General features: G+C 33.0%; 1 long non-coding RNA gene across 1 annotated transcript in view; it reads left to right on the forward strand.

Moving 5' to 3' along the window:
• Window positions 1-25705, forward strand: part of LOC111091776 — a 140413-nt gene that overhangs the window by 38695 nt on the left and 76013 nt on the right. Inside the window, exon 3 of the long non-coding RNA XR_005376020.1 lies at window positions 17033-17133. This is a non-coding gene — a long non-coding RNA (uncharacterized LOC111091776). The remainder of the gene's footprint in view (window positions 1-17032; window positions 17134-25705) is intronic.

Genomic DNA, 25705 nt, shown 5'->3' on the forward strand with positions numbered 1-25705 from the left:
TTCATCATGTGAATTGCTCAAAAAGTAAGCTAGATGGTGCTAAAGAACATCATTCTATTTATTATGTGATCATATTTACAACATAATTGTTGGTAAGACTGAATAAAAAGGTTGAGACCCATTACATTGATCTGCAATTCGATATTGTACTGAGTTAAACACAAAGGTCCACAAAGAAGACAGACCTAATAATGGAGTGAGAGTAAGAGGTAGTCTCTACCCATAAGCTTGCATTTAAGTAAACACCTTGCAACCCACGATCACAAAATAATAATCGTCATTGTGTAACAAGTCTATGCCAGATTTCTACTGCAGATATGTTAACTATTTTTCTGAAATCTGTGGTACATGAATATTTTCATTCTTTTGGATTTTTTTTTCTTGCACATAATTTAAAAATTGAGCAGTAAGGTTTAAGGTTACAACTGGGATATGCCAAATGTTTAGGTATTACCTGTAGCTTACCTTGGTATGGCTTTTAACTTCATTTATATTTATGTCTGAAGGAACACTGATGTTCCACTAAAAGTAACTCCTCATTTTCTCAAAGAGTCCCTTTTGGGTGAAATTGGCCTCCCTGAGGCTGCTTCACAAGTACCGCCTGCTAGTTTGAATAAATGCTATAGTGTGAGAAGGGTTTGAAAGAGTAGTTGGCTGCTTGGGCTTTGCCTTTAGCTTTCTGAGGTTCAGAGTCTTTAAACCCCCAAAACCTCAGTGTAATAGCACTTTTTAAAAAAATTTAGCCATTTTGATGGCTATATAGCAATATTTCATTGTAACTTTGATTTTCATTTCCATAATGGCCATTTATCCTGAACATATTTTTACTGAATGTTGTTTTTTAACAGCAGACACTGACATAGTGCTAAATACACTGTACATGTTGCACACATATCTGTTTAAGTGAATAATACATCCTCCATCCATGGACATAGTGTATTAATCTTATGCTCACAAGGCCATCCATGGTGATGTTATACTCACATCTGAAGATGGTGTTGGTTCAGAAGAAACTGAAAATCTTTTTAAGGTTGTGAAAAAAGTAACAGCTCATCATCAGCATCAGGAGTTATAAAAATGTGTACTGTTTTTCAAGTTGGTGGGAGGTTATTATGTACTTTTGCAAGGATATAGGTTGCTAGTATATACCATATTCTCAAACGGACCAGCAACTGGCTTTGGGAGAAAGGGACAGGGAATTGAGGAAATAAAATATTTCCCTAAGAACAGCCCACGTTCTACTATTAGAAACATGGACTCTATTCTCTTGTGAGTTTTGCAGTAAAGAATATTAAAAACTAAATTAAAATTCTGGTTACTTAGAATTATTCTTGCTTAAAAATTGCATAGAATGTTTTGACAACAGGTACACAGTTCCTGTGCAGTACTTGTAAAAGAAGAGATAAAGAATAAATGCAAGGACAAGTAGATTTTTGAATTGTGTTGAAATTTTAACCTAATAAAACATATTCTTATATAGTATGGTCCTTAAATCCGCCTGCCCACACACCCTCTGTAAATACTACAGTTGACACTGTTTTTGTACTTATTCTGATTTTGTTTCATTCAATACAGTTGTAGGAAGTTTGCAGAAATAGAAAATTTTTTAAAGATTTTATTTATTTGTTCATGAGAGACACAGAGAGAGAGAGAGAGAGAGAGAGAGGCAAAGAAGACATAGGCAGAGGGAGAAGCAGTCTCCCCATGGGGAGCCTGATGCGGGACTCCATTCCAGGACCCTGGGATCACGACCTGAGTGAAAGGCAGACACTCAGCCACTGAGCCACCCAGGTGCCCCAGAAATAGAAATTTGTAATTACTTTCTCCAGTCACTTTCTCCATCTTCTACATGGAGGAACAGATGAATAAACTGACGGCATCTCTTACTGTGTTTGAAAGGTAACCAAAGCTTTTTTGCAGAAGCCAGAATGTGAATGAAACACACACATACACATATACAAGTGAATTGTAAAGTGCAAGAAATTGAGAGCAGATGGATCAGTTCTGCTAGTAAGACCATAACAGAATCATCTTCTCAGAGTCGAGGCTGTTGTTTTTTCATTCAAAGCATGCATCACAGACCATCCCAGAAGTTTAAAATCAAATATACAGATTAAGCTGGGTGAAATGTTAATCATGTAAAGCAAAACCGAAGGATTTAGGTTTCACACAGCAGTATGCACCATATGCATGTTAAGTATCGGAAGACAAAATTCCATCCAGCTAATTGAAAAATAGATATTGAATAAATTTAACATTAAGGAACATATAATTATAGTGATGCCCCCGAATGCTTGATTTACTTAATGAGAAGCTGTTTAGTAAGAAGAACTCTTACAATGGAGTGAATATTATTACAGATCATTTCTGTATCATAATTTTCCTTTTATGATTTGCACCTATCAAGACATCTTAAAAAGCAAACAAACAAACAAACAATGGTGGTAGAATTGAGCTGTATTAATCTCTCTAAAATTTTAAGAACATTTTTAATGTATCTTCAATCCTCATGTAAACAGTTTAAATAATAACAGTCCTTCTAAGACACTGAATTCTGTAAAAAAAGAAATATAACCATGTTCTAAAGTGCAACAGATCCAAGTACATGTAAGCGATGAAACTTAATTTGGTAATGGCAATGATAAATCAGAAAACTAGAGACCACATTAGTTATTTGCTATTTAGTTTTGACCAAGTAGTGAAAAACAAATGATAGAGCTCCCAATATATTGTTGAAATAGGGTGAGACTAGTAAGTGTACTTCATGTGACAGAAAAGTTAATTTAGGATTCTTCTTCTACCTTTAGGGCATTTCTTAGTAGACGATGGAAGAGAATTTGGTAACATTATAAATCACAGCTTACTAAATGCAGTTAATTCCAGCTGCATTCAATAAATACCTTCCTTCTCATGTAGAAGCTTTAAAAGTCCTTAGCAAATTGTTAACAGATTGAAACAGTATGAGAAAGCAGTGTTTTGACTTAATTTCGTTCCCCCTACCTAAACCTGCAATTTATTTTATCTGTTGGAGGAACTGCATGTCATTTCACATGAAAAATATTAAATTTTTAATTGACCACCATATTTTAGAAACAACAGTGTATCATATATAAAATAAACACTATGTTTGATTTGCACACTTTCTGGAAACAATAATCTTAATCATGTCATTTAAAATTTTTCTTTTAAACTTACATGGTAGGCAGAATTGTAAGATGACAGAAAAATTTCTGCCCCCTGAATACACATCCTGTGTAATTCCCTTCTGCTAAGTATAGGCTGGACCTGTAAATATGTCATAGCCCTCCTTTGCCTAAATTACATTATATGGTAAAGTTAAGTGGATTTTGCAGATGTAATTAAGATCTCTCATCAGTTGACTCTGAGTTAATCAACAGAGAGGTAATCTCTGATTGTGGTTTTGACACAATCAGGTGAACCCTGTAAAAGAAACTCTAGAGGTAAAAGACAGGAAGTAACTGTCATTAGTCTTGACCTTGAAAGAACAAATTGTCATGATATGGAGAGGGCCATGTGGCTGGAAAGAAGAGGTGATCTCCAGAAGCTGAGAGCTTCAGTTCTCCAACTTCTAGAAACTTAAAATAACCGGTGAACTTGGAAGAGGACCCTGAGACCCCAATGAGATTGCTGCCTTACTATTACCTTTCATTGAAGATTTGGGAAGACCCTGCCTGGATAGAGGACCCAGCAAAGTAATGTCCAACCTTCTGTCCCACAGAATGTAAATTTTGTTTTACGCCACAAAATTGGTGGTATTTTATTACATAACAAAGATAACTAATACCACTTTTCATTAAAAACAAAATATTAATAGACTAATATCATTCATATGTCAGGGACTTCAAAAGGACATTTCAGCAATGTTGAATTGTATTGATGAATATGTAAACACTCTGGGCCATTTTGAGAACTCTGAATGAAATAAAAATAGATATTTACAACTAATTTTTTCCTGGAATTTAAGCTGTACTCTCATTGATACTCAGATGAAATAAGAATCAGAAATCCAGAACATAAGTAAATATGATTTTTCAGTTTGGTGGTCTGTATAGTTTTACTCTAAATTTCTCTGGTATGTGAAAATCCCTAAATATAAACTGAAAACTTATCTTTTGAGTATATAGGCAAAGCATGAAATACACAGAAGTAAATTCTACTCTCAGAAGCAGGAGAAGGGAGAGCACTCAGCCACTCATGCATTTGTTAATCACCTTTAACTAAATACATATTTGGCTGAATAAGGGTAATAAGGAATTTCAAAAATTAGTGGAAAGAAGCTTACAAAATAAAAACAATGTACTGCTGCTTGGCAAAGAAGTACTTTGCTAATCAGTTGAAGTTATTCTTATTTTAGTTTCACCTTCCATTTCCTGTTCTTTCAGTGTACTTCAGAAATTAATGTATTCCGTATCATTGAAGAAATGTTACCAGATTATTATTATTTTTTATTTTTAGAGACAGAGTGTGGGGAAGAGGGGTAAAAGGAGAGGGAGAGAGAGAATCTTAAGTAGGCTCCATGCCCAGCATGAAGCCTGACTCAGGGCTTAGTCTCACAACCTTGAGATTATGACCTGTGCTGAAATGAAGAACCACACATTTATTTTTATTTTTATTTATTTATTTATTTATTTATTTATTTATTTATTTATTTATTTATTTATTTATTTATTTATTTTAGAACCACACATTTAAATGAACCCAGACACCCCTAATGTTTATCTTAAAAAATATTTAAGTAATCTCTCACCCTACATGGGGCTCAAAATCACAACCTTGAGTCCAGATATTTTATTTCAAATAGTCCAGATATTTTATTTCAGATGATTCAAATATCATGTGGACATTCTAATTTATATTTAAAAACAAAATTTTGTATGTTGGTAGTTACTGTGTATCCTCAGATCTGAAGTTGAGCTTGGTTATTTATAGGGTCTAGAAGAGAAAGCCTAAAAAACAGAGCCAAAAGGGAAAATTTTATGATGATAGATGATAGATAGGTAGGTAGGTAGATGGTAGATAGATAGATAGATAGATAGATAGATAGATAGATAGATAATTGATTGATCTGTTCCTTTTTGCACTTACTTTCCTGCCAGTAAAAAAAAAGAGAAAATCCAAGGGAAAAAATTTTAAAACAAACTGAAGGCACAAGAGTGTCAGCAAAAGCACATAGAAGTTGGAGGACATTCCACCTTTGAATGAAGAGAAGCATTATGGATGATATCCGAATGTAGCTGGCTTTGCCCAGGTTGGCACTGTGACTAGAGCATGCTGTGCTCAAGGGGGCAGCCTTATTGAGCTGAGGAGACAGAGGTTGACACAATTGCATCAGAACACAATATTAAGCACAGGTTTCCCTATTTTGAACAAGTGAAAAATTTCTTCTTTTATTACGTGTCCAAGAACAATTTAATGAACCAAAGCTATCTGGTCCTGGACTAACACCCTTCTTTTCTAGTTCTAGCTCCAATGACATTCTTACAGTGTTTCCTTATGGGTTCTTCTCCTCATACTACAGAGTCACTTTGCATAGTGACCCCTTCACTTAATTATTTTTCATTCTGAGATCTCAGCAAGCCCTTCATTTCTTTGGGAAATTTCCCCTGACAGCTCCAACAAGGACTGACTTATTTCATGGTATCAGGGTACCTCTTATTGAAAAACTTATCATAGTTTGTAATTTAAACTCATGTAAATGATAGTTTTGATGAATGCCTGTGTTCCCTGCTGTCCTATAACTCCTATGACATGATCTTGCACATGGTATAAGCGCTAAATCTAAGTGCTAAATTGCCATTTCTTATATGTTTCTGTGCCATTTTAATCCTTTCCAACAAAAATGTAATAATATGCACTCGTAAGAAAAATTAAGAATACTTACAAATCATCATTTGAGGTTAGATTGTATTTGCATTCTTTCTGGACCATAATAAGGAAGACTGAAATAGAGAGTTATAAATTTAGAATAGGACCCATTTGCTTTGTTATGGAGTTTTCTTTATTAGAGCTTAGCTGCTTTGGTGATAACATGGAGAAAAGCAGCCTGGTGAGTTTATGGGAAATAAAGTTTCTCCAACAGGGACACCAAAAAGTAGAAAGCCCTAGAGTTTATATTGCTGTCTCTCTCTTATTATTTTAAATAATACTGCAACATTATCTCATTTTTTATACTCTTATACAAAATCACAATCATAAACAACATATGCGGTTTTATAAGCAACTGCTCTGTAAAGTAACAAACAAAATGTTTGTCCTATAGGCATCATTAAAGAGATTTGTTTTGCCATGCATACGAACTTCATACTCATAGGTACAAATTTTGAATCATCGATTTTCCAAAAATATAATCTTGAGAAAACTATGCAATCCAAAGTCTATGTATTTCTACACAACTAGCACTGAAGAATATCAGAATAGCTCACATAAGCAAAAAGTATGGTTCATCATAAATACTAATTATCCATAAAATGAGAAGACCTCTTCAACCATCACAATCCCTGTTCATTTACACTGAACCCCCTCCTCACTGTCCTAAGAAACCTCCACAGATGTCAGAGTATACTCTGCAAACTACCACTCAATGGAATATTTAAGTGTCTCAGGAGGTTTCCAACTGTCCTGAAGTTTTTTCATCAGCTGTAGGGAACTCAAAAGGATCCTCTTTATTCATTAGCTCCACAAATCAATGGAGAATTCTTTGGGTGTGCTTCACGGTAAATGTAAATTTACAACCACCAGAAGAGTGAAGATACTCCTTTAATTACACTGTCAGAAAGTGTACTCTAATGCCTAGCAGTTTGAATGACCTGTGTGAAATTTCAAAATACTGTAATGCTAAATCACAATTATAAATGTTATCTGAAATGATTTTATTCTGCTTTTTGAGGGTTCATAATGAAAATATGTATTTCAAACTTAAGCATTTTTTAGCATCCCTTAGAACAGGTTAGAAAATGTTAAGAAATCCAAAGTTTATGAGCTTTCTTAAGAGTTTTTGTTGTTGTTGTTGTTGTTGTTATGAGCTACAAATCACAAATTTCAGGAATCCCTAACCAAGATCTTCAAAGCAAAACAACAACACATTCCGTTTAGTTTTAATTTATTGCATGGCCTCCACCTACTTAAAAAAGCAGCAATTCAAAATATTTTCACTTATTGAAAAAATACTTAACCTGATCACCATAACTAACAGATGCTGAAGATGAGAACATATGGTTCATTCATAGTACCTAAAATTAAACTTTAAAACTCTACTGTTAAAAAAAAAATAAAATAAAACTCTACTGTTTGTCTCAATTTTTTTCTATGGAGAATCTCTTTCTAGCTTTTATATCTCAACATTACATTGTTACGTTTCATTGTCTACTTTAGAGAAAGGATCTTTTCAACGACTTCATCAGTCATACTTTGAACAATCACAGAGAAAAATGATAGACTTGAAGTTAATAGGAAACAGTTAGAAATTATCCTTTTTATTCCTGGCTGCTTATTTAACTTTAATGCCATTACATTGAATTAATGTAATAAAAATCAATCATTCTATATTATGGCTGTGTTGTAGAAGATAATAGAAACTTAAGAATATCAATTTAGCTTTTGTGCCATTTGATATGATACATGTGGTTTGTGATAGCTAAGGAAGTAAAGAAAGGTTTTTGGTAACTACTAATAGTAACAGTGATAATTCAAATTCACATTATTCTAAGCAACCTGTGTTGTAATATGATCTTTTGTCAGTTGAAAAGAAAAATCCCTTTGTATTGTTTAAATCACTTAATTTCACATACTGCAGATGCCTTTTTAAAAACTATACTTTAATAATCATATTCAGGCATATTGCTTTAATTTGTATTTAAAACAATCAAAGATATTGGTTTTACTGGCAATTGCAGTGCCTAGGGACAGATAAAATAACTGAAGTTTCTGATAATGGCCTGACTTTTAATTTAGTTTATTGAGTGATATTTAATTAGAATCATAGGTTAGAAAGTGATTTATTCATTTTGTCTATTATCTTTTCTTTAGATAGGAAAATACTTAAATGTACTTCCAGCATAACTATGATTCTGAATTGTAGGCAATAAATAATGCTTAACAAATTACTTTATGTGTAATATTATCCATTTTAAATATGCAAGTAGCATAAATTTTATGGTTACATATACTTACAAATAGTATTTTATATTTATAGATAATGCTGTTGGTAAAGTTTATTATTCTCAATTTAAATTTTCTCTACTTGAGGTATATGGATAAACATTTGTGGTAGAGTATCCCAGGTACTTTCTTTGAGAGATTATGGTGCAGGAATTCAAGAGAGAGGAAGGAAGGAATGAAGAAAGGAAGGAGAGAGACAAGGGAGGGAGGAGGAGGGGAGGGAGAGAGAAAATGTTGCTTTTAATTAATAAATATATCAGTACTGTTAAGCAATAATTTATTATGTCGTATTTGCTTAATTAATTAATTTATTTTAAAGATTTTATTTATTTATTCATGAGAGACACAGATAGAGAGAGAGGCAGAGACACAGACAGAGGAGAAGCAGGCTCTATGAAGGGAGCCCAATCAGGACTTAATCCCCTGACCAGGATCATGCCCTGAGCCGAAGGCAGACACTCAACAACTGAGCCACACAGGCGTCCCTAATTTTATATGTTTACATTAATTTGCAGTACTTAACATAAGCTACTACTCCTCTCCTAATGGTAGACTTGTATATGTTTTCTATCCATTCACAAACCTATTTATTTTTTTTCATTATTGAAAGAATGCCTTCTAATTTTCTAATGTAAGTCTTCATTTGTGAATATGTCCTATTAAATTCTATGCCTTGATCTACAGTAAACATTACTTAAAATTAGCAATAACATTTATTTAACACATTATCTGGTGGTACTATTATTTGCTGTTGCTAAAATGTCTAGATGTAACTGAGGCAATGATTCCACAGAAGACCTAAGACATTATCTTTTATGGCATAATGTATCATCCATATGTATCATTTTTTCCATCAAAAAACACTCATAAGGGGCACCTAGGTGGCTCAGTGGTTGAGTGTCTGCCTTTGGGTCAGGGTGTGATCCTGGGGTGCTGGGATCGAGTCCCACATCCGGCTCCCCTTAGGGAGTCTGCATCTCCCTTGCCTATATCTCTACCTCTCTCTCTGTCTCTCATGAATAAATAAATAAAATATATTTTTTAAAAATCTCATAAATCATCAAATCAGGAAATGAAATAAATATTTATTGAATATACTGTATGCAAATCAGTAGGTAAATATCATAGGTGTAGAGAGTTACAAAACATAGATAATAAAAGAAAAATACCATGAAATACTTTGAATAGCAGTTCCTTATCAGATATAATATTATGCAAATATTTTCTCTGAGTGTGGAGTGTATTTTTATTCTTTTAACAGTATTTTTCATGGAGCTCAAAGCTTTAATTTTAATGAAGTCAGGCTTATCCATGATCCATGGATCATGCTTTGTGTACTATATCTGAAAAAAAGGCATCAGAAAACTCAAGGTCATCTAGATTTTCTCTTATGTTTTCTTCAAGGAGTTTTAGGTTCTGGAGTTATGTGTTAAATTCTGTGATGCATTTTGAGTTCATTTTTAAAAAAGTACAAAAATTCTGTCTAGATTTACTTTTTTTTCTAGCACCATTTGTTGAAAAGATTATCTTTCCTCCATTGTATTGCTATTCCTCCTTTATTAAAGATCAGTGGACTATATTTATGTGGACCCATTCCTTGGCTCTTTGCTCCATTATCTATTTGTTTATTCTTTCAGCAATATCACATTTTCTTCATTATTGTAGCTTTATAATTAGTCTTCAAGTTGGGTTGTGTCACTTCTCCTTTCATAGTGTGGGCTATTCTGAGTCTTGCCTCCCCATATAAACTTTAAAATCAGTTTGTCAATATTCACGAGATAACTTTTCTAGGATTTTGAATGGAATTGCATTGAATCTATAGATCAAGTTGGGAAAACTTTCATCTTGACAATGTTGAGTCTTCCTATCCATAACCATGAAATATCTATTTATTTAGTTCTTCTTTGAATCTCATCAGAATTTTAGAGTTCTCCTCATATAGATTGTGTAATTTTTTTTAGATATATACTTACATCTTTCAAACTTTTGGAGTGCCACCGTTAATAACATTATTGTGTTTTCAATTTCAAATTCCGCTTGTTCATTATTGGTATAAAGTTGTTTGACTTCTGTATATGAATCTTTTATCCTACAGCTATACTGTAATCATTTATTAGTATGAATAGTTTTTAAATTGATTCTCTTGGATTTTCTACATAGACAATTATTTATCTATAAACAAAGACAGTTTATTTCTTCCTTCCCATTCAGCATATATTTTATTTCTTTTTCTCTCCTTATTGCATTAGCCAAGACTTTTAGTATGATATTGAAAAGAAACGGTGAGATGCAATGTCCTTGCATTCCTGATGTTAGTGGGAAAATTTTGATTTTCTTACCATTAATTATATATTTATTGATTTCCACTCTAATTTCAATTCTTTTCTGAATACTTTGAACATAACTTATTCTTCGACTTACATAAGTGGAGGCTTAGCTTATTGATTTTACATCCTTCTTTTCTAGTATATGTATTTAATGCTATAAATTTCCCTCTAAGTAGTGCTTTCTCTGAATCCCAAAAATTTTGACAAATTATGTTTTTATTTTCATTTAGTTCAAAACGTTTGTAATTTGTCTTGAGATTTATTCCTTTACACCTCTGTTATTTAGAGGAGTGTGGTTTAATCTTCAAGAAATTGAGAATGTTCCAATTATTTTTGGATTATCAATTTCTAGTGTAATTGTATTATGGTCTGAGAGAAGATTGTATTATTTCTATTCTTTCAAACTTGGTAAGGTGTGTTTTATGACCCAGAGTGTGGTGTTATTTTTATGAATCTTCCTTATGAACTTGAGAAGAATGTTCCATCTGCTGTTGTTGGATAAGTATTTTATAGATGTTCATTCTATCCAGTTGATTGGTCAATTAAAACATCAACAGTACTTTTTTCCCACAGATTAACCTAGATTTTAATCAATTAAACTTTACCAAAAAAATAACGTGTAAATTATATTTGATTAAAATCTAGGTTCATCTAAGAGAAACATCTATAATTTCTAACTACAATTTTACATCTTATTTTGAGTTTTATTAAAGTTGAGGTAAAAATATGGTTTGCTAAGTTAGCAGATATTTCAAATATTTGTATATTACATTCTGTGATGCATTAAACATTATCAAAAATCACATTTATTAATATCACTATCAGGAAAGTTAAGTATTGAGAAGCTTGAACACTCCCACATTATTGTTGGAAACAAACACTGTGGTTGTTTTTCATGAAGTGACAGTTTCACCTTGTTCATTTTTAAGGAAATGTCTGCGGAAGATCCACAAGTGAATGATCATAGTTTTTGTCAAATTGTTTTTTGAATAAAAACAGCTGGCCATGGGTTGGGGGAAGGGGAACGTGTTTGAGTTTGCAACTCAAACAATGTCTTATGTACTTTCCCTGGAGAGAACTACTATAACTTTGTATGCAACAGAAGCACATTTCCTTACAGAATATTTTAAAGTAAAAATATATTAAAAGTTTGATATTTAAAATAACAGAACAAAGCAGTTTGATATTTAAAGATATTAATAAAAAATGTGTATTCAGGGATGCTTGGGTGGCTCAGTTGGTTAAGCGTCTGCCTTTGGCTTGGTCATGATCCCAGGGTCCTGATATTGTGCCCTTTGGGGCTTCCTGCTTATCTGGGAGCCTGCTTCTCCCTATTCTCCCCTCTTATGTTCTCTCTATCTCTGTTGCTATCTCTTTCTATCTCAAATAAAAATAAAATCTTTTTAAAAATGTGTATTCCATACAGAGATTTTAAAGTAATATTTGTTTCTGTTTCAAAAGAATATTAAGTGAATGTATATTATATATGCTACATAAATAAAAATATAGAATATATATTATATACATACATATACATAAGAAGGTACCCATTACATTTTTGCATAGGCAGTAAAAATATCAACAAAATGAGAAAGGCAAGTAATTCTTCACATTACTATTTTAAAAGTTTGACTTTGTGACCATCTAGTAGAGACTCAGGGTCCCACAGTTATAAATTTTGAGATCCATAAAAAAAAAAAAAAAGCATTGCTTCGTGATTTCAAACACATATCTCTATGCAAAAGATAATCAGAGACTATTATACAGAACTTATGATTACATTTACAAACATAGATAAAATCAACAAATTCCTAAGAAAATATAAAGAATCAAGTAGAAGTAAAAAATGAGAAACTAAAATGTTGCTATAAACTTTTAAAAATTGAATCAATAATTTGAAATGCTTTTTCAAAGACAATACCACCACACTGTTTTAATGTTGTGTTCTTTTAAATATATAGGGAAGAATCAATCCTAATTTTATACAAACTCAGAAAGAAAATAGTTGGAAAATACATATAAAAAAGATTTAAGTAGGGGTGGCTCAGTTGGTTAAGGGTCTGCCTTCAGCTCAGGTCATGATCTCAGGGTCCTAGGATCAAGCCTGGCCATGGGCCCCCTTCTCAGGAGGGAGTTTGCTTTTCCCTCTCCTTCTGCCCCTTCCCCCTCGACTCATGCTCTCTTTCTCAAATAAACAGATTTTAAAAATTTAAGTAAAAAACAATCTTTAAATGTTAATGTTTAATAAGCAGAAAGTCATAAATATCAATTACTAAAACTTATTTCTCATCTTCCCAAGATGATTATATCTAAAATGATTTAATGAAGATTACTTTTGTAGAAAAATTTTGGCACACACTCACCACATACATTCACACACATCTATACCTATCAATAATACAGCAGAAGCAACCTGATGCCAATGTCAACTTTTCTGCTATGTGCTTTGCAACACTCTGTGTAGTGCAAATGTGTCACCTTGGTCCCCATTCAAAGAAAGACTTATCCTAATTGCTGAGAGTACTGTCAGCAGACATTTTATAGCTATCAGCACCTCAGAAATTGCCTTCACTGCAGATGCCACCATGCCTGATGTCACATCACATCTTTTTAAGGATTTCCCCTATCCAATGACTGAGGGGCCCTTTTACCTCCACAAGTTTAAGTGAAGTTAGCAGAAGCTGTTGCACCTGCACTGTGCTCATTTTCTCTCTGCCCCATCCTGTTTGCTCAAGTCCCTTCCACAGGTATTGATCTTAATAAATATTTGTATGTTCAACTTGACACAGAAGTGTTTCCCAAAGATCCAGATATCAGCACTTATGCCTGACTAAGCGTGCAAAAAGACATATAAATATACCTACATAAAAATAACAGTGAAATTGTGAATAGATTCTTTGTACTGCCCTTTCTTTCAGAATTAAAAAAAAATCCAAGAAAAAATATTTGAGACAGATATCAAATATATAGTACTTTATGTTATGAATAAAAGCTTTGATAGGGGAATGTTCTTATTAGAAATTATAGAGTTGATGATAGCATGGGAAAGAGACTTCTTAATTTCAAGATACATGATTTATAAGATTTCATCTAGAAAAAGAACTCATTTTCTTATAGAAGGAATAAAAAGTTAAGTAGTAAGGACGTCTTCAAAAACCCTCCTATTTGTTATATACAAGAAACCGCCAACTAATACTAGGTAGAAGTAAGCACTAGAGATAGATTCTTATTTTTTAAAAATTACACTGTTGGGATTATATGCACAGTTGTCACATGTTTTTATGACACACTATTATTTTCAATGAATGCTTAATTCTTAAAGTATATTGAACATACTACCTATATTTTGCTAATATATATATAACATATAATTTCATTTTAGTTTAAAATATTTTTTGAGATGTGTAATATGCCTCTTACAAAAGAAATATAGGTTTCAAGAGCACTTAATTAAAAATTAAATAAGCTGGTACCTTCTAAATTTGATTTTTTTAAATAAATACACTGAGAAAAAATGAGTAGCTCTCAGGACAGAAAAGCAATTTTTTAGTACACTGAGTTTGTGTAGTATAATACGATACCTATGCTTGTATACTACCTAAATTCCTAAGCCAAAAAATGAATCTAGTTTTATACAAAATTGTGGAGGCCAGATGATTTATGCAAAAATAAGTTTCTATTCCAATCTTTGAAATTAGATTTTCTTACTCCAAATATAGTACCTTTAACTTCATCCAGTGGTTGAATGAATAAAAAGTTTCTGGGGATAAGTATGGCAAAAGTTGAGAGAGCTGGAATTCTGCATCATATACTGACATATATAATTAAAACTAAAATAAAGATATAGCCTATGAAGATTAGCATTTTTATTAAAGATATTTCCCTTTTCTTTCCTTGTACAGAGTATCATTATCTTTTGCATTCTCAATAGATATTTTTGCCTATTTCCTATAGTTAGAATTATTTTTCCCTATTTACTATAATTAAAAATGTCCATTAGTCTATTTTAATAAATTATTCAGTCAACTTAAACATGTTCTTTAGATATTACAGAAGCCAACAATATGCAAATGTATGAAATGTCAGTTGCATAAATATCACCCACTTAATCCTTTAGGTTGCAGCACCTTTTTAAAATGTCTGCACTATTGTTTAGGGTTTGCTCCTTCAACTTTACTTTACTGATTTTTTATAGGTTGCCACACTGGCAATAAATCATGACTCTTTTTTATTCTTGGGGGTGTCAAGAAAATAATGCAGCTATTTATATCAATATAAAATATACAGATATGTAATTAGAAAGTGATTCTAATTAGTATCTTTCTTGCTAATAACAATAAACATAGTCAGTTGATGACATAATGTATCCCAACACAATTCTTCTAATAATTACTAATAGTATACAGCTACAATTAATCATTACAAGTATGACTTTACAGGTAAATCCCACTTTTGATACACAAGATGATTTTTGTCACATGTCTTTTATAAGATAAAAATATGGAATAAATGCAACATTTAGGGTATAGAAGTAGAAAATTCACTTCTTGGTGATCATTTTAATTGGTAAAATACCATTTTTAGTTGTAATATTTACCATCAAGGGAAAAATAAGGGGCAGATGAAATTTAGCATACATAAAATTTCTTTACTTGCCAACAGATGTACTTTAACTCAAACATCTGTTTGCTCTATTTTTGTGTGTGTCTATTCACGAGCATGAGTATATAATTTATATTAATTTATAAAATTATGTTAAGATAACACTAAGTGTTTTAAAGAAATTGCAGCTTTGGAGAAGTTGTATAATACTTTGAATGAATGCTCTATAGTGGAGAAGCAGATCTCAGAAAAAATTTTAAGATGTTTTTATGTCTTTGAGATGCTAAGAATGTTTTAGATATGTGGACAGTCCATTCATGACTGGAAAGTATTAGTGGTATTTGTTTGGAGTTATGATTTCAGTTTGATAAGAACTTAAGAACTACTGTTTTTAGTAGTTCTTTTCTTTCTTTTTTTAAAAGGTTTTATTTATTTATTCCAGAGAGAAAAAGGGGGGAAAAGAGAGAGAGTTCTGTGAGAGTGCTCACACATGTGAGCAGGGAAAAGGGCAGATAGAGAGGAAGAGGAACAAGCACTCCACCCAGAGCCTGAAGCCCAACTAAGGATTTGACCCCATGACTCAGATCATGCCCTGAGCCGAAACCAAGAGCCACCAACTGAGCCACCCAGTGCCCCATTAGAAGTTATTTTCTGTAAAAATCTTCCTAAAGAAGGTGAATCACAATAAGCTTATACTTAATTAGAAGAGGTTTGTTTATTTATTTATTTATTTATTTATTTATTTATTTATTTATTTATTAAGTTTTTTTTTTAATTGTTACATTAAACTGGAGACAATTTATTTTTAAAACTTAGCTGTTTTTGGAAAGAAATTACTCCCATATTTTGTGGTTAATGAGCTTCTTCAAAATTTTCTGTAAATTCAACATCAATGAGACGGCAATCAGTGAAAGAGCGTACTTCAAGTGATACTTCTTTAAATTGTCCTAACATAAGTGTGAAGGGTCCAAAATAATTCTCAGACTCACAAAACACATGATTCCAATTCAACATTATTGGAGTTTTTTCACTTATTGTTGCAACCTGTCTTCTCCACCTACAATAGGTACCTTCAAAATATTTTCTCCTAGACAGTTCCAAGTTACGGGTGACAAAGAAGACAATTTTTATTCATTTGGAATTTATTTCAGGTCCAACAGTGTCTTGTTCATTCTGAAACTTCAAGCTTATTGCCCTGGCTATTTAGTGAATAATTTTCCTTCTAGATAGTGAAGGCCTGTAAACAGTTCTCTACTCCATCCTGGACACACAGGAAAATAATTCTTGCATTTATATAGAACACATGACTTAGCTTTGTGTTTTCCTCCAACTTAGGATCTCCTAAAGATATACTTTAATAGTGGCCATTTGTCCTGCAATATTCTTCTCTTCTTGTCTCTCTGCCACCACTCTTCACTAACTCCTCTCAGCCATTTTCATTCCATTTACAGATCTTGAAAGGAGAAAGAAGGCATAATAATGTGCAGGGGCCATGCACTGCTCATGTCCAGCTGGAGAGAGAACTTCAATGGAGTCCCTGGAGTATTTTCCCCCCCAGCCTTCATATTCCTCTGGCGTATTTTGGTTTATATATTTTCTCATTTAACTTCCGTTTTGCTAAATTCCAGTTTACTGAAGGAGATGATTAACTCTGGGTGATGATAATTTTGTTTCACTCTCCAGTTATCTTCCCAATGAGACACACACACACACACACACACACACACACACCACTGAATAGCTTTTCATGCCTTGTGGAAAAATAAAAACTATGAGTAGCTTCTGTCATTAGGATAATTGGGATTTGTGTATCTATCTCCCCAATTTCTGCCTAACCTAACCATCTACTTCACTTCAAATTAGGAGTAAAAAAAATAAAGGATTCTCTCTGATTCATTTTTTTTTCTTTCTTGTCATTTTCACAGAACTTTTTCTGAGGCCTATGTGAGGGGAGAATGGGGAAGATTAAAAGTTAAGAAATTCATCTTTGCCTTTCCTTGCTTGCCAAATCAACTTGGGAAAAGAGGTAATGAGATGCATTTCCCTTTGTTTGCTGCTTGGATTATTTAAATATATTAATATGGATATAGATGTAAATATATAGATAAAGAGATACAGATATACAGATTTAAAATTTCATATTTCACTTTTCCCCATTTTTACCAGTATCGAATACAGTTTATTTTATGTGGCTTACTATGCCAACATAAATCATAATTTGGCAATAAATTTGGGTTTTCAGGACTTTTATTTAATTGGACTAAAATCTTGATTTTGTATTATATGATTATTCTTTTATTTATATGTATCAATGCAGTTTATACATGCCTTTAGGCATATATACCACTCAAACAACATGTCAGTGAAACAATCCTGTTCTTATTGCTACTTTGACAGAGTCCTAGTAAACCCCAAAGCAGGGGGGAGGAGAGTAAAGTCATAATAATGTTGAAGTTTTGAGACAAAACTTTTTCAAATTTGGTCTCTGAACACAGAGACTTGATTAAGTTTGGGTAACAATCACGATAAAACAGTTGGTTATTAGTAGGCAAATAAAGCAAAGATTTTGACTTGATTATCTCTAAAAGTCTTGGGGAATAAACAGTCACTTGATGCTATCTTTAAAAATGGAAAGCTTAAAGGAGCACCTGGGTGGCACAGTTGGTTAAACATCAGACTCTTGGTTTTGGCTCAGGTGGTGATCTCCAAGGGTCCTGAGATTAAGCCCTGGGTTGTGCTCTGTGCTCAGCAGAGTCTGCTTCAGACTTTCCTCCCTCTGCCCCTCTCTCCTTACCCCCCTCGCTCTCTTTCAAATAAATAAAAGATAAATCCTGAAAAAAAACAAAAAGCTTTAATTTTTGTACACATGGGTTTTTTAGAACAACGAAGTCATCTGCAATTCATATCTCCCTTATCAAGAGTTCCCTGAAGTGAAAGTATAATTTCATGTTGATGAAGATTGTATATAATAATAATAAATTCATGTTGGAAGTAACTGAGAGCTCTGTGTAGATGGTTTTGATTAAAATAATGCATCAATTAAAAACATAATATGTAGAATCCTCTCATTTTCAGTAACTAAGTTAATGTATTACCCTAGTATATCCTGTTTATAATTTAATCCTTAATGAAAGCAACTGAATCTATAAAATAAAATATACAACTAAAAGGGAATTTAGTAATCTTCTTTCCAGTGCAGAAATATGCTCTGCCAAATCCATGATATGCAACTATCCAGTGCTGACAAAATAAAACAATCGTGCCAACAAAGCTCCCTTAATATCAGTATAGAAGGAAGTTGGAAAACAATTTAACATTAAAATAAACATTATCAGATGTGCATATGCATGTTAAATTAATATGAAAGTGACTACAAGTCTGTATAGAATTTTACACAAATTTAAACAGTAAAATGGAAGAAAGAAAAATTAAAGTCTTCTTTCTCCTTGAGAAACGAATAGATGCACCTAGTGATTGTCTCCTGTATACATTATTAGAAGGTTAATTTCAGAGTAAGGTATATGTGGTCCCAAGGGTCAGAGAGAGCCTGCAACCTTGCATTGTAAAATCAAACTTTGGTCTTCTTATCCAGCCTATTTCACCTCCAGGGAGATCCTACAGAGGAATGAACAGGGAGGCAGATGCTGCCTCAGCCTTGAAAGAAAATGTTGCCACTTTACCCCTATATGATCCCTTTTCCAATACTTCCTTTTCTTCATGTATTCAGGTTTGACATTCTGTTATTTGCTATAAGATTCTGTATACATATCTACTCATAGTTTTTTTTTTTTTTAATCTACTCATAGTTTTTAATCTTGTGTTGTGATTTATTCATTTTCGTCTGCCTCCTTTAACTAGACTCTGGGTTCATAAGAGAAGAACTATGTTTTCTTCTTGGTTTACTACCCTATCTCTAGTATGCCACATAGTCAGTACTTGAAAGAAAATGGAGTTATTTATTTGATAGAAGTATAATCTCATCAATATTTCCATTAAAATGCAATATCTAGAACAGAAAGTGGTGCTCTGGTGTAAAGTATGGACTATACTTCTTGAACTTCACACACTTTGCTAAAATTCCCAAGCCTTGGGAAACATTGATTTTTCTACTGCTAGGAGCATCATGAATGATTATGCTCTTGCAGCCGATCGTGCTTACCCTGATCTTTTTAACTTCTATTTGCTTGCATTAGCATGGACTAATACATTTTTCATTAGAAACTGCATCTAATGCTCATTTCATACTTATTTTTGCTCTATTAATGGTTTTTATGTTTCAAGACCCAGGCAATCTAAGGACTGGGTAATTGTATAAATGGAGGATTATCAGTGTGATGCACAAATCATTTTTGATCCAATGTTATAAATGTTTAATTTCTATGATTTCTGATGTGACCTCTCTACTAACACAGCTTAATTGCACTTCTAAGGGCAGCAACATATATCAGCTGAAATAGAGGTACTGCCTTCTAAATTAGAATCTGCCTCCACATAATAAGAAAGATTTAGAAGCTGCAAATGTCTTCAAACTGTTTTTAGTTTGGAACTATGGAGACTTTTTACTTAAGTTTTGATTGAAATTAGTATTTATAGAATGATGTGGACAGATATTCTGCTGGGTTTGTATAACAGAAAAAGACTAAACTGTATGGAGATGTGGCTCAACTGGAGCAACTGAACAGTGTGAGAACAATTGGAGAGAAAATGGGACATAGAGCCAGAACTTAAAATATTTCGATGCTTTAGAGAAAATACATATTTGAGAAAATTTTCACTTAAAATCAAGTTATAGAGGCACCTCGGTGGTTCAATTGGTTAAGCAGCCGACTCTTGGTTTTGGCTCTGGTCATAATATCATGGGTTGTGAGACTGAGCCTGTGTTGAATTCCTATCTCAGGGCTTGGAGAGATTGCTTGGACATTTTCTCACTATACCCCTTCCCTCACTCGTGTGCACTCTTTATCTCTAAAATAGATAAATAAATCTTAAAAAAAAAAAAAAACAAAAAAACCCAGAAAAAAACATAATGCCATTCCACTATCTTATATTCACATGTAAATATTGAAGTGCCACGGGAGTATGAACTATTAATGAGAGCTAAAATATTTTCTAACATCCTCAACTAAAATTTCAATAAATATATAGAAGGTAATTGCTGAAAAGTGGAATATTATTTAAAACAACATTATACAAAATACCAAATTAGAGAAGTTCAGACTCTATGTAAACAGATGCTAATGAATGGAAAAATATATTAGAATTAAAATCTTATCCCGATTTTTCTAGGGACTATCAAAAATTATTGCAATGTAAAATATGTAAGCTAGGTTAATTTTTATTAAAACATGTTCTAAAATAGAGTAAAGGTTTAATATGTTTTTAGAATGAGATTTTAGAGGGAATGTTTGATCTCTTTGTGTTATTAAAATTTCAGCAGTGCCTTTTACAGAGTGTAGATTACCATTAATCTATCTGACTAATTTTCAATTTTGAAATTTTTATCTTTAGCTGTTTAAAGAATATAAGATTAGAAGTGGCATTTAAGGAGAGATTTGGCAAGTAAAATGTCAAGAGCTAGGAATGCCTATGAGGAGTAGTTTTAGCAAAGTCAAAATGTCCCTCAGATTTGGCTGTTATGAGTTTAGAGTAAATTAAGACAGCCACATTGACATGTACGTAAGTAGCTAGAAAAATGGAATTAGACCTTTAGTGAATTATATGGTGAAAATATCCAAAACAATGAAATTGAGTCCTCTTTATTCAATTTGTTGACTAACCCTGAGTCAAACAAAATTGACAGGGTGTGAGAACTAGATGTTTCTGTGACTAGTTTAAAATAAAATTATGGTGGCCTCGTAATGCCAATTTGTATTAGAGCCTCATCTAATCATCTCCAGGTAGACAGAAAAAGATGGATTTCAAAGAAACTTTTGAGTCGGTATTAGATTTTATTTTATTTTTTGCCAATATTAACATCTCTTTCAGTCTCTTATACTTCTTTGATAAACCAGGCACATATACATAATCATAATTTTCTTCTACACTTTACAAAGCACTGGCTTATCATGGATGATGATTTATGCTTGAAAAAGCATCAAGCACAATGCCCAATGCTGTAGAACTTTATTAAAAGCCTATCTATCAGTTTAGAAAATTCAAAAATGTAAAATCAACTAAAGATTACATTATAATTCATGTGACTTAATGTTATTTCATGGATAAACACAAGATTTTTTTTTAAAGATTTTTATTTTTACTCATGAGAGACGGAGAGAGAGAGGCAGAGACATAGGCAGAGACATAGGCAGAGCAAGAAGCAGGCTCCCCATGAGGAGTCCGATGGGGGACTGAATCCCAGGACTGGGGATCATGACCTGAGCTGAAGGCAGCCACTCAACCACTGAGCCACGCAGGAGCCCACATACGAGTTTTTGATTCAGACTTTGTTTCAATGCTTGCTGTGTCATTTGCTAGTGTCCACTTACTAGATATGTATCTTGAACCATTATTAAAACTTTCATCCAATTTTCACATGTATTAAATAGTAATAACTAATGTTATTAGGTAGATAGCAAGAGTTATGATTTTTAATAAGATATCAATACTTTACATTTTTAAGTATCATTTAAATATTAACTCTTGCCAATGACATTTTAAAATGAATTGTATAAAGAATGAAGCCCAACTTGTTACGTAAACATATAAATGTGAAAGAAGTTAAATATTCATAAAGTAAACCTTTGTTCTGTTTCTTCAAAAGACATCAAGATGCATGTCATCTGTCATTAAACATCAGTCAGAAATGGGTGAAAAAGAAGCACTTAGATATATTGAAACCTTTTTTTTTTTAAACAGATGGACAGGCAGGGTCAAAACAAGATTGGAAAATCTACTCACGAAGAACATCCTAAGGTGAACAAAATTTCCATCTTTCAGTAGACTGAGTAGAACACGAGAAAACTATAGAAGAACTGGCTTTGTAAATAACACAAATAATTAAAATCATAAAATGGACTAAAATCAATACAAATAGAGAAGACAATAATTTGACTAATAAATTTCAGAGAATACTTTCCCACAAAGGAAATTCCAGGCCCAAATGGCTTCATAAGGGAACTCATTTAAGCATTTAAGAAAAAATACAATACTCATATTACATAAAACACTTCAAAGAATAGGAGAAGGAGCATTTCCCTGGCAATTTTATTAAACCTGTATAACCCTCATATTGATACCCTCATATCAAAACATCAATTACAAGAAAATAAAATAATAGGCAAATATTTTTAAATAAAAAAATCTGGAGAAGAAATACATGTTATTTCAGAAATGTAAGATTGGATTAATTTTTAAAAATTAATCATCATAATTTACCACAGATAATATAAGGTTTTTCACTTTATTTTGTTTTGAAATGTTGTTTCAACTCAGTTTTGAAGCCTTGTACAATCTAGTTACTTTCTCTTCTTAAGCAACTGATTAAGTTCACACCATTTCCCTTATCAAGATCTCACAAGTCTGTCATACACCCTCCCCAGTAACCTGTGGGGCCAAGTATCAGACAACTAGGGACAGTCCTCTGCTCTGGAACATGCAAATTAGTCAACTGACAGGGAACCTGCAAAACCTAGCTCACCCACCTCACCTGCCATATATGTAAACTGTCCCCTACAGTTCCAGCTCACTGTGACCTGTTCCCAGGTCCTTACAGCTCCCTGTGTGATCCTACCTGGTGGCTTTCTCCCATTTGGAGCTGTGAAAAAAAACAGTGCTGCCTTCTATCTACACAAATGTTAATGTATTCTTTCATGCTCTCAAAAAATCTTTACATTTTATAAAGCACCACCTTAACAATGTTTGGAATTTTTAAATGTGGACATACATGTCACATTTTAAAAAATATTATTTATTTATTCATGAAAGACACACAGAGAGAAAAGCAGAGACGTAGGCAGAAGGAGAAGCAGGCTTCAGGCAGGGAGCCTGATGTGGGACTCCATCCCAAGACCGCAGATCACGCCCTGAGCCAGGGGCAAGTGCTCATCCGCTGAGCCACCCAGACGTCCCTGTGTCACGTTTAAAAAAATTTCTTGGCAGTTTATTACTTTACATTTGTATGTATTACACCAAATTAGTATTACTTTTAGATTCAAATTTTGATGGTCTATTGCTAACATATAAAATTAATATTAATTTTTATGTTTTTATATATTTACCTTGTATGTAGCAATATACCTGGTTCATTTATTAATTTTATTCATCTCTTCATGGGTTCATGGTTTCTATTATATATATAATATAAAATTTTATATGTATATAAGATTATGAAATTTACAAATCATGATAGCTTTACTTCTTTTTCTCCAAATACCATACTCTTCTTTTTCCTTTTATTATGGTACTTCCTAGGATTCTCAGTTCAATGTTTACTAGGAAGTCTCATAGTACATATCTTTGATTTGATTCTAAACTTATGACAGAGACTTAATTTAACATTTAAATAATATATTCATTGAAGGTCTGTATAGATATCCTATCTGTGTATAAATGAGATCTCTTCTACTTACAATCACTGAAAGTGTTTATCATAAATGGATGTTGGATATTTTCCCAAATAGTCTTTTGCCGTGAATACAATGATCATATGTTTTTATCCTCCTTATTTTGTTATGTGGATAATTTACATGGAAATATAAAGGAATTGGAATACTAAAATACTGTATTACTAAAGAGGGAAAAATAGTTAAAAGAAAAAGGACCTGGGACACCTGGGTGGCTCAGCGGCTGAGCATCTGCTTTCGGCCCAGGGCGGGATCCCGGAGTCCTGGGATCGGGTCCCACATCGGGCTCCCTGCATGGAGCCCGCTTCTCCCTCTGCCTGTGTCTCTGCCTCTCTCTGTGTGTCTCTCATGAATAAATAAATAAAATCTTAAAAAAAATCTTTAAAAAAAAAAAAAAAAGAAAAAGAAAAAGGACCAAAAATCATAAAGAGAAAACACCTGCTGTCCATAAGAAAATATATGAAAAGAATGTTATTAAAATTATAAAATTCTTGGGCAGCCCTGGTGGCTCAGCGGTTTAGCACCACCTTCGGTCTGGGGCATGATCCTGGAGACCTGGGATCGAGTCCGACGTCAGGCTCCCTGCATGGAGCCTGCTTCTCTCTCTGCCTCTCTCTTTCTCTGTGTGTCTCTCATGAATAAATAAATAAAATCTTAAAAAAAAATAAAATTATAAAATTCTGATCATCAGAAAACATCAAAATTTTCAGTCAGTAATTCACAAAATGGTAAAATATATTTACAGTACTGCATTGGAAAAATTGCTCATCTTCGAATATAGCACAAAAATTCTCAATAAGAGAAGAAAAGTATCCCAGTAGAAATGTCTGCAAAGGTTTGAATTGACATAATACAAAAGAAGGTATTTACATAGTCATTAGATATAAATGATAAGGTGATCATTTTTTTTAAATTAGGGAAATGAACATTATGGCCAGTATGAAATATCACTACTGTACTGATTGGTTCCTCTGGTACACAGATGTCAGGAAGAGGGTTGATATAGATGAGATGCACGGGGGATAGCACCTGTAAAAGATCAAGGGTAGAGGAAGCAAGTAAAATACTTAAGGTTGCAGTACAGGCTTGTGAAGGAAGAGGGAGGAACATGGAGTACTGGGAAGGAAGAACCTCAGCCTTCAGAGGCGGCCTGAGAATGTTTTAGCCAGCCTAAAGAGGAGAGTCAGTACAAATGTTGCCCACAGAGAAATTCTGCACTTTTGAGAAGTTGCAAGGCCTTCTAGCAATGCTGTACTCAGTCACTGGCTTGACAGTGCCAGAAAAGCACAGGGTCTCAGCTCAAAATCCAAGGCAGATAATATGAATAACTGCTGGTGACTATCAGCCAACTACATTCTTTGTGTTAGGTTCTCTTTTGAAGGTTATCTGAGAGACAGAATTCCAAGTCTTCTATAACCACAAACCCATGACAATGGCTAAATCTAAAATAATTTACAAAAATAATTCTTGAACTCTCACATATTGCTTGGTGGCAGTATAAATTGGCATAACTATTTGAAAACCTGTTCATATGCCTACACTTTATCCCTGAATATATGTTCCTAGGCATAAAGTCCCAAAATAATTGAAAGCATTTGTCACCAAAGAGATTTGCACAAAATATTTATAGCAGCTTCTTTCATTAAATGCCAAACATGACAAACAATCCAAATTTCTGTTAGTGATAGATAAATTTTGGCATATTCATTCATATAATGGAATACTGTGCAGCCAGAATAAATAAAATACTTAGATTTTACACAATAATATGCAGGAATCTTAATAGTCAGTAGGTTGAGTCAATATACCAGTTGCCAAATGCTACATAATACATGATTCTATTTAAATGGATTGCAAGAACAGGCAAGTAGTCCAGCTTTTAGAGCTAGTAACCCAGTTACTTTGTTGCTATGCTATATATACGTCCCCCCCAAGCCCCGCAAAATACTACAGGTTTTGCAGTAATAGCACCCTTTGCCTATGAACATTTCCTGAACACATCAATCCTCTATTTCAGGTGTACATTGAACTCTGTCT

Source organism: Canis lupus, chromosome 22 (assembly GCF_011100685.1).
Source record: "Canis lupus familiaris isolate Mischka breed German Shepherd chromosome 22, alternate assembly UU_Cfam_GSD_1.0, whole genome shotgun sequence".
Taxonomy (NCBI): domain Eukaryota; kingdom Metazoa; phylum Chordata; class Mammalia; order Carnivora; family Canidae; genus Canis; species Canis lupus.